Genomic DNA, 19,911 nt, shown 5'->3' with positions numbered 1-19,911 from the left:
AAAAGAGAATGAGAAAATTAATGTAATGGGATATGGGAGTTTCACTGCTAAAACCAAGATAAGTTGGTCACCCTATTTTTAGGCTTTCAATCCCTAACAACTTCTGTTACATAATAACCAGGAGAAAAATCTTTGATGAATGATTTTATAAAGAAATACATAGACAATATAGGTCATGGGTATTATACTATTTTATCCTTCCACTTTTAGGATAGCAGAATTGACAGTTCAAAGAAATTACATAACATGTTCAAGGATGCATATTAAGTGAGTCTTATCTACAGCAAAGGCCTTCTGACCTGTGGTCAAAGGAGAGCAACAATCAGGCACCTGAGCTAAGATTCACCTTCCGAGGTTCAAACAAAGCTCCAACACATAAATGTTGCTTAGTCACCAAGTTAGATTTCGCCACTTCAACTATTAAATGCAAAATGAGATTAACAGTAATACTTAAAAGTCTGTACAGAAATTCAGAGTAAAACCATGGGGCTGGAGTGGTAGCACAGTGGTAGGGCATGTGCCTTGCATTGGCAGAACCAAGACAGATGCGGGTTCAATCCCTGTCATCTCATATGATCCCCTGTGCCTGCCAGGGGCGATTTCTGAGCACAGAGCCAGGAGTAACCCTGAGTGCGGCCGGGTGTGACCCAAATCCCAACCAAAAAAAAAAAAGGTTAAAATACCTACAGTACATACCACAGGCAATATATATGAAATAGAAAATTTGGGCCGGATAGCATGGAGGTAAGGTGTTTGCCTTTCATGCAGAAGGTCATCAGTTCGAATCCCGGTGTCCCATATGGTCCCCCGTGCCTGCCAGGAGCAATTTCTGAGCATGGAGCCAGGAGTAATCCCTGAGCACTGCCGGGTGTGACCCAAAATCACAAAAAAAAAAAAAAAAAAAAAAGAAAAAGAAAATTTGGGGGAGAAAGGGTATTGGTCATGGGTATTATACTATTATTATACTATACATACCCAATAGTACTTGAGGACTACTCCCTGGCTCTATGCTCAGGGGATGGACCCATGTAGTACCTAAGGCAGTGGTTGGCAACCTGCGGCTCTTCTGTGTGCCCGGCGGCCGCTCCAGGAGTCAGGATTCTGCTCCTAGCCTCTGTCAGTGCGCGCCCTGTGTGGCTCTCAAAATAAATTTCAATCGTGGTTTTGGCGAGATTTGGCTCAGTTGAAAAAAAGATTGCCGACCACTGGCCTAAGGGAACATTTGGTGCTGGGGATCAAATTTAGATGGGTCTTTAAAGTAAGTCTTCAACCCTTGACAACAAAGATGGTTATATTATATTATGATACTGCTAAAGAATTCAAAAGGGGGGGCCGGAGAGATAGCATGGAGGTAAGGCGTTTGCCTTTCATGCAGGAGGTCATCGGTTCGAATCCCGGCGCCCCATATGGTCCCCTGTGCCTGCCAGGAGCAATTTCTGAGCCTGGAGCCAGGAATAACCCCTGAGCACTGCCAGGTGTGACCCAAAAACCAAAAAAAAAAAAAAAAAAAAAAAAAAGAATTCAAAAGGGGAAAATAGCAAGTAGAATAAGAAAAGGTAAAATAGGTTTCCCTGTAAAATTAAAATTCTAGGCTACGAGACAGAGTAGAATGGGGAAGGAACTAGCCTTGCACACAGACACAGAGAGGACCTAGGTTCAATCCAAAACACTACATCAGGTCATAGGAGAAAAGCCAGGAGTAATCCCTGAGCAAAGTCAGGAGCATCTCCAAGTGTCAATTCCCCCCCCCCCCATAAAAAAAAAAAAACCTCAACACAAGAAAGACAAAAAAAGACAGGGGAGGCATAATCAAAATCTACAAAAATGAAATATATCGGGGCCAGAGAGATAGCATGGAGGTAGGGAGTTTGCCTTGCATGCAGAAGGACGGTGGTTTGAATCCCAGCATCCCATATGCCTCCCGCCCCCCAGGAGTGATTTCTGAGCATAGAGCCAGGAGTAATCCCTGAGCACTGCTGGGTGTAACCAAAAACAAAAACAAACAAAAAAAAAAAAAGAAAAAAAGAAAAAAAGAAAAGAAAGAAATATATCAAGTTGTAACAAAATTCAATAAAACCAAGAGGATGAGTGAACCAGGATACAATCATTTAACATTCAGAAACCTACAGAAGAGTTTCCAAATTGGATCACAGAATTTGGTGGCAACTTTGTAACAAAACGGATCCTAACGAAGAGGATTAAGAGGTGCTGATCAACTCATTTTGCAAACTTCCTGCGTTATTAGTTGCCCAGTCAGGTCAGTTGAGAGGAAATGGAGGGAGGTGTTGAGAAATAGATTAACAGACCAGATAAAATGAGTCTTTGCTTCCAAGATGACCAAGAAAAGAAGGAAGAATGGGCAAGCCAAAAAAGGGTTGCAGACACGTGCAGCCTATTTGCTGTACCAATTGTACCCAGTGTGTAACCAAGGACAAAGCTATTAAGAAGTTTGGGGCCGGGCGGTGGCGCTAAAGGTAAGGTGCCTGCCTTGCCTGCGCTAGCCTCGGACGGACCGCGGTTCGATCCCCCGGCGTCCCATATGGTCCCCCAAGCCAGGAGCAACTTCTGAGCGCATAGCCAGGAGTAACCCCTGAGCGTCACCGGGTGTGGCCCAAAAACCAAAAAAAAAAAAGAAGTTTGTCATTAGAAAGATCATAGGTTGGGACTGGAGAGATAGCATGGAGGTAAGGCGTTTGTCTTTCATACAGAAGGTCATTGGTTCAAATCCCGGCATCCCATATGGTCCCCTGTGCCTGCCAGGGGCGATTTCTGAGCATAGAGCCAGGAGTCACCCCTGAGCGCTGCCAGGTATGACCCAAAAACCAAAAAAAAAAAAAAAAAAAAGAAAGAAAGAAAGATCATAGGAGATGCAGCTGTGAGGGACATTTCCAAAGAGAGTCTTCGATGCTTATGTACTTCCCAAGCTGTATATGAAGTTACACTACAGTGTGAGTTGTGCCATTCACAGCAAGGCAGTAAGAAATTGTTCTGAGGACCACAAAGATTAATGAGGCCCATAAGAACCCCAATGAGATTCAGATCTGCAAGTGCTGCCCCAAGACCATCACCAAAACCTATGTAAAGCAGCTAAAAACCTTGAAAATCGAAGACAAAGTCCACTGAAGGGAAATACTTAAAAAATATTACACCTATAATTGAAGCAGTGCATTAAGTAATTTCAATATTTAAATTTCTCAAGGAAATGTCAACAGGCACAATACAGTCTTTATCAATCATCAGCAAAAACCACTTCTCTTGCCCAAAATCTCATCACCACCTTTCAAAAATAAATCTCAACCTAAATATTCCATTTTAATGTCTTTACCTAATTTTGGTAAAGAATATATTATGTCTCTGATATGGCAGGCCAAACACACCTCAAAAATTCTGACCCTGGGACCAGAGTGGTGGCTCAGAGAGGTAAGGCATCTGCCTTGTCTGTGCTAGCCTAGGGCAGACCAACCGCGGTTCAATCCTCGGCATCCCACATGGTCCCCTAAGCCAGGAATAATTTCTGAGCACATATCCAGGAGTAACCCCTCAGCGTCACCAGGTGTGGCCCGAAAAACAAAACAAACAAACAAAAAAAATATCTGACCCAACAATTTAAACTTTTCACCCTCTTCACCTCAATGTCCACTTTCCACTTTAGGAACCAAAAATGTACACATCTATTCCCAACACTAAGCTAATTCTTTTTTCCCCTTAACAGTAACAGTTCCATGATTGCTAATGAATAAAGTTGAGAAACCATAATGAAGTTAAAGAAAAAGCCAAAATTACAGAGTGGAGTAGACACAGTTATTATAAATCCACAACTTTGAAGAATCACTCTGTAACGCTGAACCTCATCTCTACCAAATAAAAATCAAAATGTTTTAGGAGATAGTGATGCAAAGAGGTAACTAAGTCCTGGTGAGCTAATATAGAAGAGTGACTATGGAGGACAGTATTATACAACGATCATCATAATGTGAAACTCGCTAAGAAACTAGATATCAATTACTCCCACCACAAAAAAAAAAAAAAAGGTGATTATCGTGCTAGCAAACAGAAGTGCTATGGGAAAGTTACTAAGGCAGACCCATTACAATATTTAAATGTTTCAAATCAACTCCACAGTGGCACATCTTAGCTTTACAAAACTCAGATTCAAATTTCAACTGGAAAAATTCAGAAACACTAGGGTGTTTCAAGCCTGAATGAAAAGCACCACTATCAACTATTTCAGAAAGTGCTGATGAAGAGTAACTGGGTCTAACAAGGCAAGAGAAAGAAAGAGGTCCAAGCTACAAAACCCCCAGGAAGAGGCGACCACTGTCTTACCCAAAATTTAAAGCGGAGAAAGTGGATTGCTACGTAGATGGACACCCAACACAGACACTACAGTAACAAAATTGGGGCTATCTAGGTGAGCACCCAACATCAGACAGTAACAAAGTTGGGGGTGGCACAGGCCTATTCAAGGGGTGTGTGGAATGGGGCCATCAGCGTTCTTTTCAACAAATAGAACTCGTGCTCTAACACTGTGTCCCTCCCTTCCCACCAAATCCCTCACTCAGCCAGGCCAGTCTACAAGTAATCTTGTCTGTCCCTTTACTTATCCATCCATCCCTTCCAGTGTGGGGCAACAACTCTGTCTTGGGGAGTTTTTATTAGAATCCACGGGATCCTTGCCTGTGTAGGAAAGACCCGGGGTGCGGGGGAAAGTTTCGAAAAGGCCTTAGAGCGGAAATAAAACCAACCAAAACGTGCTTGGGTTTCTCTCTATAGAAACTTTTTAAAGCACCTCCAACTGGGCGCCACGGAGTCGGGGCACCCACCCGGGGCACGCACCCACCCACCCACGCTCATTCAGGGGCCCGCCAAGGGCACCTACCTGATGGGCAGGAGGCTCCCTGGAAAGGGAAGGTTACCAGGAACTAGAAATAATCAATCCTGGGAGCCCCGATCGCTCCCCAAATCCCCCAAACAACAAACCCGACGCCGAAAACAAAACCGTGCAAGGGACCCGGCGTCCAGGGAACAGGGGGACCCGCCTTCCAAACTCGAGGTACGTCCCCCCGTGGTCGGGGAACCCCCTCCAACTTCCCACCTCGGTCTCCAGCACCTTTCCTTGGAAAATAAAGCAGAAACAGAACGCACTGACTCCCCCATAAATAAAGTTCCCCCCAACAGGCCGCCCTGCCGCGGCTCGCGGGTGGGCCACTTGACACCTGCCGGGGTGAAAGGTCAGGCCGCAGCGCGAGCGCGGAGGGGGTGTGACCGCCGCCCCCAGGCCGGCCCAGCACGCACCAGGCCAGCGAGCACAGCGACAGGCAGGAGAGCAGCGCCAAGGCCCGCCGGGACGTCTTCATCGTCGCCTCCTGCTTCCCCCGGCCGCGGGGCGGCTCCGCATCGTCCCGGCAGCCGCCCGCGCCAAGATGGAGGAGCCCGAGCGCCCGGAGCACCAGGCTCGTCCGCGTCCGCCCGGCCCGCTGCGGCGTCGCGCCCGGCGCCTCACAGGCCCACTCCGACGACCGAAGGCCTGGCCGCCGCTGCCTCCGCTCCCGCTCTCGCCGCCGCCGCCGCCGCCTCCAGCCGCCGCCGCCGCCGCAGCCCCATCTCCCTCCGGGCGGCCCGCCCCGCTCCGCCCCGCTCGCGCTCCGTGCCGCCGCCGACCAACGGCCGCGCCGAGCTCGCCTCCCGCCAGCCAATGGGCGGCCCGGCCGCGACGCCGAGCTCGCCGCTGAGCTGGAAGCGAGCGCGTCACCCACGTCCCGCCGCGCCGCGAGCCACGCCTCCTAAGGCCACGCCCGCTTCCGGGTTCCTTTTTCCCCGGTCAGTGGGAGCGGAAGGAAGTTCGGGGCCCGCCTCCCCTGACGCGCGACCCGCGCAAGGCCTCCTGGGAGTTGTAGTTTGGTGCTCCAACACCCGCCGAACACACCGGGGCATGATAGATGAAACTGGCGTTTCTCTCGGCGTCAGAGCTCGCCGAACTGCGTGATGATTGGTCGGAGGAAAGGGGCGGGCCGAGCCGTTCTCGCTTCTGATTGGTTGGATCTACAAGCTCCAAGAGGGTATTTTACCCTCACTTGAAACTTTACCTGCACAAAAGATAAATTAACTTCTTCAGCTGATCTTCTACTAGTGTTTATTTTTTGTTTGTTTGTTTTTGGGCCACACCCGGCAGCGCTCAGGGGTTACTCCTGGCTCTGTGCTCAGAAGTGGCTTCTGGCAGGCTTGGGGGACCATACAGGTTTCTGGAAATTGAACCTGGGTCCATCCTGGGTCAGCTGCAGGCAAGGCAACACCCTACTGTTGTGCTATCTCTCCAGCCCCATAGTGTTTATTCTTATTTGTTTCAGATACTTAATATCACAGAGCCAACTTATGAAAACTGTTAGGTGCTTTTCTACATAGTTTTAATTGTAGTGGGGTGGGGGAAATAGGAGGAATATTAAATATAACTCATTAGAGAAATAGAATTTTTTTTTGTTTTGGGGTCACACCTGGCAGCGCTCGGGTTACTCCTGGCTCTACACTCAGAAATCGCTCCTGGCAGACTCGGAGGGACCACATGAGATGCAGGGATTCGAACCATCGTCCTTCTGCATGCAAGGCAAATGTCCTACCTCCATGCTATCTCTGTCCCCGAGAAATAGAATTTTAAAAGTTAGCAAGGTCTTTAAATAAATTAATTTAAAAAAATAAAATGAAATGAAAAAATCTTTAATTTTAAAAAGAATCTTTAAATTTACAATAGACATATTTCAACATCCTTGAAAATGTAACATATGCCAGAGAATAGTACATAAAATTCAGATCATGTATAGATAAATTCAGATATTTAAGATCTGGGCTAATTCACCAGGCTCTACCACCTTTAACTCTGATGTTTCTCAATTAGGAGCAATATTTTTCTGAAAGGAAAATTGGCAGTTTTTAGAAGCATATATTGTTAAAACTGAGAAAGTGCTACTGGTATATCCTGTGGTTAGACACCAGGGGTCCTGCATCCTACACAAGACAGATCCCTACCATCACAACAGATGAATCTGAGTCAAAAGCCACATACTGGAGAAAGTGCTCTAACAGAGGAACTAAATGTACTCCTGAGTCCTACAGGAAGTCAAGGACTCACAGTATAGGGGACCAGGTGAAACTACAGAGCAAAGGGACAGTTTATTCCTGCCCTTATAAAGATCTGCCAATGCTGATGAGGAAAACGATCAGCAAATCTCTAGGAAACAGCCAAGCCCTCTGGTCACTGCCTGCTGCCTTTATCTACCTATAATTGACTTACAGAGCCCCAGAAAAGAAATGATGAAGAAATCTATTGGACAAAGTTTGACATGTTAACCCCTGAGCGTCAAACGGGTGTGGCCCAAAAACAAAAAAAAAAAAAAAAAAAAAAGTTTGACATGTGTGGAAGCCCTCGAGAAATTTGTTGAGGAACAAATTCTGCCACCCTTAACTGAACTAAAAAAAAAATCTGTGCATTTCCATTTTATGAAATGTTTTAATACAGGGTATTGAAAGGAAGAATGAAGTCCAAAGTTATGCTTTCCAGATAAAAGTCAGTAGGGGAAAAATTCCCAGGAAATTAATGACAAAGAGAGGGGAGAAGGGAAAGGAAGGATGGGCACTAATGAAAGGCTGAATAATAAAAGAAACTCAGTCTGTGGAAGGATGAATGTGACCATCCTATCAGCACTTAAATTTTAACTATACCAGGCTGGTCCAATGGCAGTGGTTTATCAGAACTTATTAACGTTAGTATCACAAAAGTTGGTATATAACCCCCCCACTGCTCAATTTGACTGTCTTAAAAAAATAAAAATTTTAACTATACCCAGATACAGTCTCAACTGAGCTTTTGTTCTATTTGAGCCTGTTCCTCCCGTGACTGCTGCTTTTAGTATGTCCATACAAAGGCAGAACCACATACTACCTGTTCTATCATGTGGTTTTTTTCTATCTGAAGAAAGTTGAAGTTGCTTTGCCAAAGCTACATCACAGCCCTGAAAATGTGTCTACTTTCGGAAGCAGAGACCCCAGGGAAAGATAAAAAAGCAAATCGTCTGAGAACTCAGTCCCTCAACAAAGAATCACAGGTTCTGTAGACAGGACAACAACGAAGGTAGGGGCCGGGCGGTGGCGCTAGAGGTAAGGTGCCTGCCTTACCTGTGCTAGCCTAGGACGGACCGTGGTTCGGTACCCCGGTGTCCCATATGGTCCCCCAAGTCAGGAGCGACTTCTGAGCGCATAGCCAGGAGTAACCCCTGAGTGTCACCGGGTGTGGCCCAAAAACAAAACAAACAAACAAAAAAAAACAACAACGAAGGTAAGAAAAGACTTCCCGGAGGGGGGGGGGGTGAGAAAAAAAAAGACTTCCCCTTAAAAAAAAATTCAAGGGCCCGGAGAGATAGCACAGCGGTGTTTGCCTTGCAAGCAGCCGATCCAGGACCAAAGGTGGTTGGTTCGAATCCCGGTGTCCCATATGGTCCCCCGTGCCTGCCAGGAGCTATTTCTGAGCAGACAGCCAGGAGTAACCCCTGAGCACCGCCGGGTGTGACCCAAAAACCAAAAAAAAAAAAAAATTCAAGGGGCTGGAGAGATAGCATGGAGGTAAGGCATTTGCCTTGCATGGAGAAGGATGGTGGTTTGAATCCCGGCATCCCATATGGTCCCCCGAGCCTGCCAGGAGCGATTTCTGAGTGTAGAGCCAGAAGTAACTCCTGAGTGCTGCCAGGTGTGACTCCCCTAAAAAAAAAATTCAACTCTCTGGTCCCATTTTTTTTGTTTGTTTGTTTGTTTTGGGCCACACCCGGCAGTGTTCAGGGGTTACTCCTGGCTATCTGCTCAGAAATAACTCCTGGCAGGCTCAGAGGACCATATGGGACTCCGGGATTCAAACCAACCACCTTAGGTCCTGGATCGACTGCTTGCAAGGCAAACACCGCTGTGCTATCTCTCCGGCCCCACTGATCCCATTTTTATCTGATTACTCCATCCCAGTCACTATGAAAAGATATGAAGGTTTTTTGGGGTTTTGTCTTATTTTGTTTTGTTTTGGGGGGATGTCAACACCCAATGGCACTTAAAGGTTATTCCTAGCTCTGCACTCAGAAATCACTCCTGGCAGGTTCAAGAAACTACATGGGATATCGGGGATCAAATCTGAGTCAGCCACATGCAAGGCAAATACCCTACCCGCTGTGCTATTGGGCCCTAGAGATATGAGTTTTGTAGGCCAATAATGGGGCATAAGCCTTGGGCACAGCTGGTATGGCCCCACCATGTTCCTGCAAAAAAAGTAAATTAAATTTAGGAGGAAATACAGCATATTCAGCCCTGTGAGTCCCTGATAACTCACATTTTCTCTGACTTTAGCTCCTGTGCAGGCAGGATGGCTGTGCACAAGTTCTTATCTCCAGCGTCACTACAGTATCACCAGCACGCAGCTTCTTCCAGGACATACAAACATATGCAACAGACTATTTTTAGTGAATAAATACAACTTAGGGGCAGCAGGAGAGCAAGGACAGCCCCACCTACAGCATGCCATAACTTCCACCCTGGTCTGGCTCATCTCTGATACTGCCAACATCCACCAAACACACAATGAAAGAGCCAGAAGTCAGCTCTCACCCCACTACCTATGTATGGAGCTGATAATGGCTCCCCAGAAAACCTTCTTCATTAAATGGCCAGGAAGACAAATAATGCTGTATAGTAGCATCCTCAGAGACATTTGAAAAATGCTTACAACTAGTTAGAGAAATAACTACATTTTGAACTGTCCTAATATTGAGAATGTATGAGGGAAATGGAGAGCCTGTTTAGAGTACAGGCGGGGGTCGGGTGGGGAGAAGGGAGATTTGGGACATTGGTGATGGGAATGTTGCACTGGTGATGGGTGGTGTTCTTTACATGACTGAAACCCAAACACAATCATGTATGTAATCAAGGTGTTCAAATAAAAATAAAAAGAAAAGAAAAAAAGAAAAATGCTTACAACAAGCACTGATAGGCTTTCATCATTATCATATCACCGCTGACAACTGCAGAAAACCATGACCAAGGGATGAATCAGCCACTCTGACAATTTGTGACTGACTTCTTCCCTTCTGTCTGACACTGACAGACCTGAAACCACTCTAACGGACCTGCCTCAGTCCCCCCGCAAAAATGGACCTGCCTCAGTTTCCCAATACATCAGTTTCCCAAGAAATTCCTTTCTTTCTTTCTTTCTTTCTTTCTTTCTTTCTTTCTTTCTTTCTTTCTTTCTTTCTTTCTTTCTTTCTTTCTTTCTTTCTTTCTTTCTTTCTTTCTTTCTTTCTTTCTTTCTTTCTTTCTTTCTTTCTCTTTCTTTTTCTTTTTCTCTCTTTCTTTCTTTTTCTTTCTCTTTCTTTCTTTCTTTTCTCTTTCTCCTTCCTTCCTTCCTTCCTTCCTTCCTTCCTTCCTTCCTTCCTTCCTTCCTTCCTTCCTTCCTTCCTTCCTTTCTTTCTTTCTTCTTTCTTTCCTGTCACACCCAAGAGCCCTCAGGGGTTACTCCTAGTTCTGCTTTCAGAAATCGCTCCTGACAGTCTCAGAGGACCATATGGGATGCCAAGGATCAAACCCAGGTCTGTCCTGGGTTGGCCACATGCAAGCAAATGCCCTACCACTGTGCTATCTCTCCGGCCCACATTTCTGCTTATTTCTTATCTCCCTGTAAGCTTATACTTGCATTCTCCAGTTCCAATCCTTTTCTTTTTGTGGGGAAAGCAGGGTTGGGTCACACCCAGCGACACTCAGGGGCTACTCTGTGCTTAGAAGTGGCTCCTGGCACAGGGGACCATATGGGATGCCAGGATTTGAACCAGCTGCTTGCAAGGCAAATGTCCTACCGTTGTGCTATCTCTCCGGCCCCTCCAATCCTTTTTTTTAATTCTTTTTTTAATTATTCATTTTGTTTTGGCTTTTGGGGGGGTCACAGCCGGCAGTGCTCAGGGGTTACTCCTGGCTCTGCACTCAGAAATCATTCCTGGCAGGCACGGGGGACCATATGGGATGATGGAAATCAAACCACTGTCAATCCTGTGGCTGCATGCAAGGCAAATGCCCTACTGATGTGCTATCTCTCAGGCCCCATTGTTTAGGCTTTTTGATGTTTGTTGTTGTTTGGGGGCCACACCCAAAGGTGCTCAGGGCTTACTCCTGCCTCTGGACTGAGGGGTCACTACTGGTGATGCTTCAGAGGACTATATGGGATGATGGGATCTAACCCATGTTGGCCTCCTGCAAGTGTCCTCCCAGCTGTGCTATGATTCTGATTTGTTTGTTTTCTGTTTTAACAGCAATCCAGGAAGTCCACTGATGAAAACAATAGTCTTACTGAAATTCAGAAAGGGAACCAGTTGTCTCAATAAGTAATAACATGACTGTATTGGGAACAGCTATTTCTTTTTATTGTTCACCATTATTTGCTCTAGGGAGTTACAGAAAATAGGGACTTCATGGAGCCAGAGAGAGCACAGTGTTAGGGTGTTTGCCTTGCACACGGCCTATCCAGGACAGACCTGGGTTTGATTTCCAGCAACCCATATGGTCTTCTGAGCCTACCAGGAGTAACCTCTGAGCATAGAGCCAGGAGTAACACCTGAGCACAGCTGGGTGTGGCCTAATGACCCCCCTCCCCCCCCAAAAAAGGAGAAAAAGAAAATAGGTACTTCTTGTCCCTTTCCTTCTGGGCCCTTCAGCCCTAGTGAGCTGCCTCTCAGACTGGGCAAGGCATTACCACTCAGAAAAGTACTTTTGTGGTGTTCATCCTGATCTAGGAGATGACAGGATGTATCAGAGATTTACTGGGGCCAGACCAGTGTTAGAAAGAGGAGGGAGCAAGAGAAAGATGGGGAGAAACTTTCCCCAGGAGGCAGATCTGAGGAAAGGGATGGGGAGGGAAGTAAAGTCTAATTAGGACACAGTCCCAGGAAAGACCAGGCCCAGCCCACAGGTTATTCCCAAACCAGCATCACCCCAACAGGTCCAAGGAAGAGGCCTAGGTCATGGAGCCCAACCTTGACTCCAGGTCACGGCACTCCCACCCCCACCCAAGGCATGCATCTGGGGTTCCTCAATGGGTGCCTGGTGGGTAGCACTTACCCTGGGGCAGTGGGCTGGGGCATTTAGAGGATTAACTGTGGTTCTCTAGGACACTTTGAAGGCCCAAGGCCATCTCTACAGAGCATCCTGGCTGTGCTATACTGCCAGGATTTTCACCACTATAATCTACTTAACAGACTTGAGGGTGGGGTGGGGAGGCACCACACTTTCTGTTGAGGCTGGGATCAGCCTCATACCTGGGACTAGAGCTGGATGAATCAGGGATCAGATGCAGAGACCTGGGTCTCAGGAGCAAAGTGCCTCCTGACCTCAGAGAATCAGAGAATCCACTGGGCCTGTGCTGAAGACACCTGGAGTTGGGGGACAGGGAAGAGGGTTTGGGGGGTAAGGGAGCAGGTTCACCTGCCCTGTAATCCCTGGAGAAAAAGCTGCCATTTCTCCCCCCCAAAGAAGCACAGGGACAGCAGGCAATGGTGGACAAGAGAGTGCAAGAGGATCCATAGGTGGGAGCTGCAGGGAAGTGTCCCCAAGTGAGGGTGTGTGTATGAAGGGGGACAGTGTTAGGAGAGAGAGAGAGAGAGAGAGAGAGAGAGAGAGAGAGAGAGAGAGAGAGAGAGAGAGAGAGAGAGAGCACTGGAGAGCTGGTAAGGGCCTTTGGATGAGAAAAGCAGGGAGATAAAGGAATGAAGGAGTCTTCTAGGTAGGGAAAGCACAGGGGGAGAGGCCCAACTTGCATCAATATGAACCCCAGTTCAATCCCCCAGGAACAGGGCACCTGCTGGCCAGCCATAGGGCGGACTTAACCCTCCTGGGGCTGAGGAAACTTTCATTTTGCCTTCAAAATTTGTTTACTTCAGGGGTGCTCAAAGGATCGAGGGCCACACTCTCCTGGGACCTCCTGGCCCACTGCTCAGACCCGTGGCACTAAGAAACTCCAGGACCACCCTAGGAAAGCTTAAGCTCTGGGCCCTCAGCGTCACATGCAGCAATGCCCCAACCTTGGAGGAGCACATTTGAGAATGCACCCTAAGTTTTCTGCTGTCCCAACTGCGGCCCTCTCCTGAAGAGAGTGAGGGATTCATATTCCCAGAGAAAGGTGTTCCCTCTCTCGGTGGCATCTGAGAAACTCAGCCAAATCCAGCACCCAAGTTCTTCCTCCAGAGGGTGGGGAGCAGGAGTCCTGAGACTAAATTCTGGTGAGGATCAGTGGCCACGGGAACAGAATATGGCCAGGGCGCTTGCTGTTCAGCCTTCCCTAGCCTAGGATGCTGCTGCCTTCCCCAGGAGGGCAGGACATGAATTCTACCCATAGAGGTAAGGAAGCTGAGGTTCAGAGGGTTTCTGCATTTGGATCTCTCCCCTGCAGCCTCATCAGAAGACCTCAGAACAGGGAGTTCAGGGTGGGGGGGGGGACTTTAGGGGAGATTCCCAGGAGCTGACAAACCAGTTTCTCTGCTTTGGTCATCACTCACCCTAGTGACTGGCCAGCCCATGCAGCAGGAAGAAAGAAGAGGGCAATGTGCCCAGGAGTCAGGCCAAGCTCAGTCCATGCAGGGCAACACCTCTGTCCCACTCAGGAGAGCCTAGGGTCTGGAGTATGGCCTGAATCCCCCTGAAAACACTCCCCCTCTTTCCTCTCTCTCTTCTTCTCTTCCACCCTCTTCCTCCCACCTTATCTTATTTGACTGCAAAGTTCGTAACCAATGTGCTGGAGTCGAACCTGTTATGAGGGACAGAGCAGCAAAGCCAGCACTGCTCCTGGTATGTGGGAAGAGGCAGGGGATTGGTACCGCGATGCACTGTCAGTGAGTCCTGAACCACTGCAGGTGTCTGTAGAAGGAGTAGTCTCCCCTGAGAGGGTGAAGAAGTGCTTCTCAACACAGCTCTGCCCTCTAGGCCATCTTCCTGGCCCCAAATCTCCCGTCCCAGGAGTAACCTATGATCAGGGACATAGGCCGAGCAAGCTGAGGTGCATCCTCCCTCCACTCCTTTCACCAGCCCTCACAGCACAGCCCCACTCCACAATTCCATCTGGGCCCTAAGGCTAGTAGTACCCTGGTCTCCTCAGCCACTAAGTCTGGGGGATTCTTCTTTCTCCTGCCACCCTGTCCTCTGCAATTCTAGAACTCCCTGCCTCTAGGCCCTAGGCTCCTCCCTGGTTTCTTCTTGTTCCCTTTCTCTGATCTAGTGCCCTGCAGACCGGAAAGGGAACTTCCTATGACAGTTCCTGCTAGGGTCTAGAATTGAATGACAAGACCACACAAATTGGAGTAAAGTTTAAACTTTATTGAGTCTGCCAACAGCTTCTAACTGACCAGGTCATGGTTCTCTCCCTTGAGACAAACCCGCCCAAGGTCATGAATGGAATTATATAGGGTAGGGATATAAGGAGGTTCTAGCTTTTCGATGATCTTTAAAATGATTGGCTGTTGTCTAGGGGTTCCTTCCTACTGCTGCCTGTGTTGCTTCCAGATAGGTTACCTGATATGGCCAGGTAGCTTGGGACGGTGTAAATGGAAATTGGCTCACACCGATGGTATCTCTCTTTGTTCAGAACTTAAAAAGAGGCCTGCCATGAGGCCTTTTTAAAATGGTATCCTTCCTTGTTCAGAAACCAGGTCCCAACATTCTAGGCCCAGTTTGCTGCTGCAGCACCTACACTTACCACCAGTGACACGGCAGAGGCAGTCAGAGGCTCAGCTGGTCTAGGCTGAGATTTCTCAACCTCACCTGGATCCTTTCTCCTCCCTTCTCTCTGCCACAGGACTCTCCCTTCTTTCAGTCAGTGCCAGTCACACTCCTCTCTAGCTGCTGCGGGAAGATTGCGTAGCCAGGTAATGTCACTACTGGCATTTGTATGTCTCATTTCCTCTTCACATTTCATGATTTCACAGGTATCACCTGGTGTTGTCATGCTTTGTTTCACATCTCCCTCCCTCCCTCTCTCCTCTCTTCTTCCTTCCCTCCTTCCCTTTCTCCCTCCATCCTTCCTTCTCTCTCTCTCAAAACCAGGAAGTGTGATTCCATAAATCATAATTATTTGAATGACTAATTGACTGAGACATTTGGTGACTTAAGCATCTACCAGTTAAGCATTAATTCCTTTCCAGGCCCAATTTGTCTGATTTACTGGTTCTGGATACAACATCCCCGTTGGTTCTAATACTTAACAGATGACAGAATCGACCAACCTCTAAATCCTTGACATCAAATTTCTCCAAACACACTGAAGATCTGGTGACCCACCATGCACTCTCGACATCATCGCTCCACTTACCCTTGGCAGTGACCCTCTGCCCAGGGTCCTGGCCACCACCATGCTAGGACCTATGAGCAGTGCAGCAGCAGGAGCATAGACACTGGGGAGCTGGTCACTGGGGCGCACTATTTTGTGGGGGGACAGTATCTCTGGACCAGACTCACTACTCAGTGCTCAGCATGGCTGATAGCAACGCTCTCACCTTTTGGGCTCAAGATCTAGGTTCATCCTCTTGGTTAAAATTAAAATGGAGGGGCTGGAGAGGTGGCACAATGGCATTCGCCTTGCAAGAAGCCGACTCAGGACCTAAGATGGTTGATTCGAATCCCGGCATCCCATATGGTCCCCGTGCCTGCCAGGAGCTATTTCTTTTTTTTTTTTTTTTTTTTTTTTGGTTTTTGGGCCACACCCGTTTGACGCTCAGGGGTTACTCCTGGCTATGCGCTCAGAAATCGCCCCTGGCTTGGGGGGACCATATGGGACGCCGGGGGATCGAACCGCGGTCCTTCCTTGGCTAGCGCTTGCAAGGCAGTCACCTTACCTCCAGCGCCACCTACCCGGCCCCGCCAGGAGCTATTTCTGAGCAGATAGCCAGGAGTAAGCCCTGAGCACCGCTGGGTGTGGCCAAAAAAATTAAAATGGAAAATGAAAACAAGGTCACAGAGCTCCAAGACTCTGTGTGTTGGAAGCCCAGAGTTCCCCTTTAGCAGTGCACCATCTCCCGAGCATTGCTGGGAGTTACCCCAACTACAGAGCAAGGTGTGGCCTAAAACTGTCTTCTGCTGTGGAAAGCCCTTATCCAAGATGTGCCTGGCAGTCTTCCTGGAGGCAGCTTCAAGTACTGGGATCAGAGTCTCCCCAACGGGAGCAGGGTGTGCTCCCAGGATCACCCTCTCCCCTGTGTAAAATCACCCCATGCTCTCTATCTCCAAGCCTAGGTGAATGAGTATGAATCAGATGTGCATGAAATAATCCAAACCAGGCTGAGGGTGAAACACGTGTAGTTTGGCAGCCTTCTTCCTAGTTTGAAGAGCCCACTGCCTGCCAGAACTACCATTTTCATTAAGTATAGAAACCACCCCACAGTGAGCAGCTATCCTGAGCCTGTCCTGTCCAGGTTTACAAATAAGATGATCTTTGTTTTGGGTGAAACCAAATTGTAAACAAACAGATACAAAGAAACCAGGGATAAACTTTGTTTTAGGTAATATAAGGTGTAACTCAACACCCCTGCACAGGCCAATAGCTGGTCTGGTCCTGTCAGGATGACAACTCAGTGCTCTCTTATCTCCCATTGCAATCAGTCCATCAGGAACATTCCACAGCCACAGATGTGATGGGTCTGAGTCATAGCAGCCACAGAGCAGAGTATTCCCAGGCCTGGGCAGATTCATGACATCAGAGAGCCCAGAGGAACTGGGTGATGCCACAGCCTGTGGCCTTCCTGCCACCCTGCATTACCAGGATTGTGCCCAAGATGGAGTTCAGCTGGGATGCGAGAGTGCCCCTTCTGCAACCCATCCCCAGAGGGCACTGGTGTCTCTGGGTCCTTGTGAAGCTGGCTGTTTCCCACTGCATTTGGGAATTGTTCTTTCTTTTTTCTTCAGTGCCATCTGTGTGCATCAGCTGATTTAGCTGAGTCTTGAGGTAGGAGGCAGCCGGTTCAGCCACAGCATGACCACATACATGTTCACTCCTGACACAGACATGAAGCTATGAAGATGTAACTCTCCTTCTTCCCTGGCATCCAGGGGCAGTCATCTTTTCCAGAAACTTTCTCATTTCTGCTGAATCATAAAAGCTCTCAGGGTCTCCAGTCCTGCCATGTTGTGGGTCACTCCCTCACCCGTGCACATTCACAGGTAGAAACCCATACTTAGGGTACGAGAGAGAGCACAGTGGTAGGGCATTTGCCTTGCACGCAGCTGATCCAGGACGGATCATGGTTTGAATCCCACCAACCCATATGGTCCCCTTGTGTCTGCCAGGAGCTATTTCTGAGTGCAGAGCCAGGAGTAACACCTGAGCGCTGACAGGTGTGACTCCCCCCTCTAAAAAATAAAAGAAATCTATACTGGAGTCAAGGTTCCCTCACCTCCAGGAATGTAGCTACAGCCAAAGCCTCCCTGTAAGCCTCACCCCACCTTCGTAATTCTGCAAGGGAGCCTGCTGGGAGCCCTGGGGCCCGCTCCCTCTCCCAGCTTGGCCAGCTCAGAGTGGGCGGGAGCCTCACAGCCCAAGGCCCTATGTGTCTGCTGTTGAAGCCCGAGTCTCCAAGAATGGAGGCTGTGGGGCCGGAGTGACAATAGGGCATTTACCTTGAACCAGTGCTTCTCAATTATTTTCTGTCATGCCTCCCTTAGGAAGAAGAAAACATTTCTCGCGCCCACCCCCCCCGCACAACTGTAAATAGTATCTTTATTAAAAAAAACTTTAACCTTCAAAACAAAAATATATAAAATAACTTGAGCTGATTTTTTTGTTTTGTTTTGTTTTGTTTGGGCCACACCCGCTGGTGCTCAGGGGTTACTCCTGGCTGTCTGCTCAGAAATAGCTCCTGGCAGGCATGGGGGTGGGGGGGTGGGGGGAGCATATGGGACACTGGGATTCGAACCAACCACCTTTGGTCCTGGATCGGCTGCTTGCAAGGCAAACGCCACTGTGCTATCTCTCCGGGCCCTTGAGCTGATTTTTTAATCAGAGGTGAGTCTGGATTAATGGCTACAATGAACACGTTTTGCAATGCATAGCTTTTGGAAGCAGGGTTTGAAGCAGGACACAGCAACTCTCAGCTCCAGAGACATACAGAGACATAAACACGGGGCTTAGCTTGTTATGACAGTGGTCAAATGTGCCCTCCTTTACGAAGCCTCATGCCCCCTCGGGGGGTCCCCCTACTATTTGAGAAGCACTGCCTTAAATGCAGCTGACTGGGAACAGACCCTGGTTCGGTTCCCAGCATCCCATATGATCCCCAGAGCCTGCCAGGAGTGATTTCTGAGTGCAGCTATGAATAACACCTGAGCATTGCCCCCAAACAAAAACAAAACAAAAAAGGAACAAAGGCTGTAACATGGGGGTGATGGAGGTATCCTCAAAAGCAGATGACGGGGGGTGGGGTGGGGACGGGACAAGAGCACACTGGGTGAAGCAACCCGAGAGCAGCATTAGTCAGTCACCCTCTGACTGGACCGGCCTGTCCCTTGCATACATGTCCCTGTAGATCAGACTCTGCTGGGAAGGGGGGCTGTTTCTGCTGCCCTCACCCCCACTGGTCTCTGGTGAACATCAGCGAAGGGCCCCCCCTCTCCTTCCCTCACTTTCTCAGTCAAGACTCATCAGCATCTGCAGCAGCCAAGTGAACACGCCTCACCTTCCTGACTCAGTGGTCCTGAAAAACCAGCCTGGCCAAAGGGAGGAGAGAGAGGGATAAAGGGAGGGTGGGAATGGTCTCCCAAGACAGCCTTGCAGTGGGGCTAGGGCCATAGCAAAGCACATCTGCTCTTCCTGCCTTTGGGGCTCACTGGGCGGGTGGGTCCCTCTTTCCCCCAGCCAAGGTCAGGCCCACTTTCTGGCTCTCAAGGTCATGGGCTTTGCTGGGAAGTGACGGGACAGAGGTGCTCAGGAGCATTGTGGACGTGGCTGCAGAAGGCAGCCTTCCTGTGCACCCTGATGTTCCTCCTCACTGGCCCAACCTTACCACCTCCTTATCTGCTTTTCTCCCCTTCCTGACTGGCCAGCCTGGCACAGTGGTGATCTGGCTCCTTGCTCCCTCCTCCCAGCTCTCTGGGCCTAAGTATCTTTCTTCTTTGTGCTGTGACTCACCAGGACTCTAGACTGACACACACCAGGGCTGACAGCAAGACTCGACAACGTGGAAGATAAAATCCTCCTCTTTGCCCTGTGACGCTGCAGGGAAAGGTGCCAGGTGGACCCATGACACTGTGGGAAAAAATGCCACGTGGTGGGCCTTTGCCCCTACTCCTGGTGGGGCCCAGGATAAGTGTTGGGGTGTCTAGTTCACTCTGAGGATGTTACAGGTCTCCTTCCAGAACGAACAGTGTTCCCTCTGGCCCATGTCCACCCACACATACTCCTGAAGATCTCTGTTTTGCTTTTACTATTTGTGTCACATGCAGTGAAGCTCAGGACTGAAATGATTCGTGGTTTTGTGTTTAGGAATTCCTCCTGGAGGTGCTCAGGGGACCCTAGGGAATGCTGAGGCTAGAACCCAGGTTGGCTCCGTGCAAAGCAAGCGTCTCCCCCCAGTGCTGGCCTCCTGCGCTCTTGGCTGCCACCCCGCGGCCATAGTCTAGCACTGCAGGACACCGGAGTTTCCCACGGGGACCCTGGTCACCGCTGTTGCCCCCAACTAGGGCCGGAGGGCGCCACCTTGAGCTCGGCATCCTCGGTGGGAGGTGATCGGAGACCCTCGCAGAGCCGGGGCTGGAGCGACCCAGACACTCCCTGCGTCCTGATGAACCAGGGGACCTTCTGGCCCACCTCTCACTTGACCCCTGACCCCAACTCCAGGACTCCGCACCCCATTTGTGCCGGGATGG

At 48.9% G+C, this 19,911-nt stretch overlaps 1 protein-coding gene and 1 pseudogene across 1 annotated transcript in view; one reads left to right on the top strand and one right to left on the bottom strand.

Annotated features, from left to right (window-relative positions):
• Positions 1–19,911, bottom strand: part of DNM3 (dynamin 3) — a 348,113-nt gene that overhangs the window by 37,783 nt on the left and 290,419 nt on the right. The gene's annotated exons all lie outside the window — the stretch shown is intronic.
• Positions 2,334–3,082, top strand: LOC126013513 (40S ribosomal protein S26-like; annotated as a pseudogene).

Source organism: Suncus etruscus, chromosome 7, assembly GCF_024139225.1.
Source record: "Suncus etruscus isolate mSunEtr1 chromosome 7, mSunEtr1.pri.cur, whole genome shotgun sequence".
Lineage (NCBI taxonomy): Eukaryota > Metazoa > Chordata > Mammalia > Eulipotyphla > Soricidae > Suncus > Suncus etruscus.
This window is presented reverse-complemented; position numbering and strand designations above follow the sequence as displayed.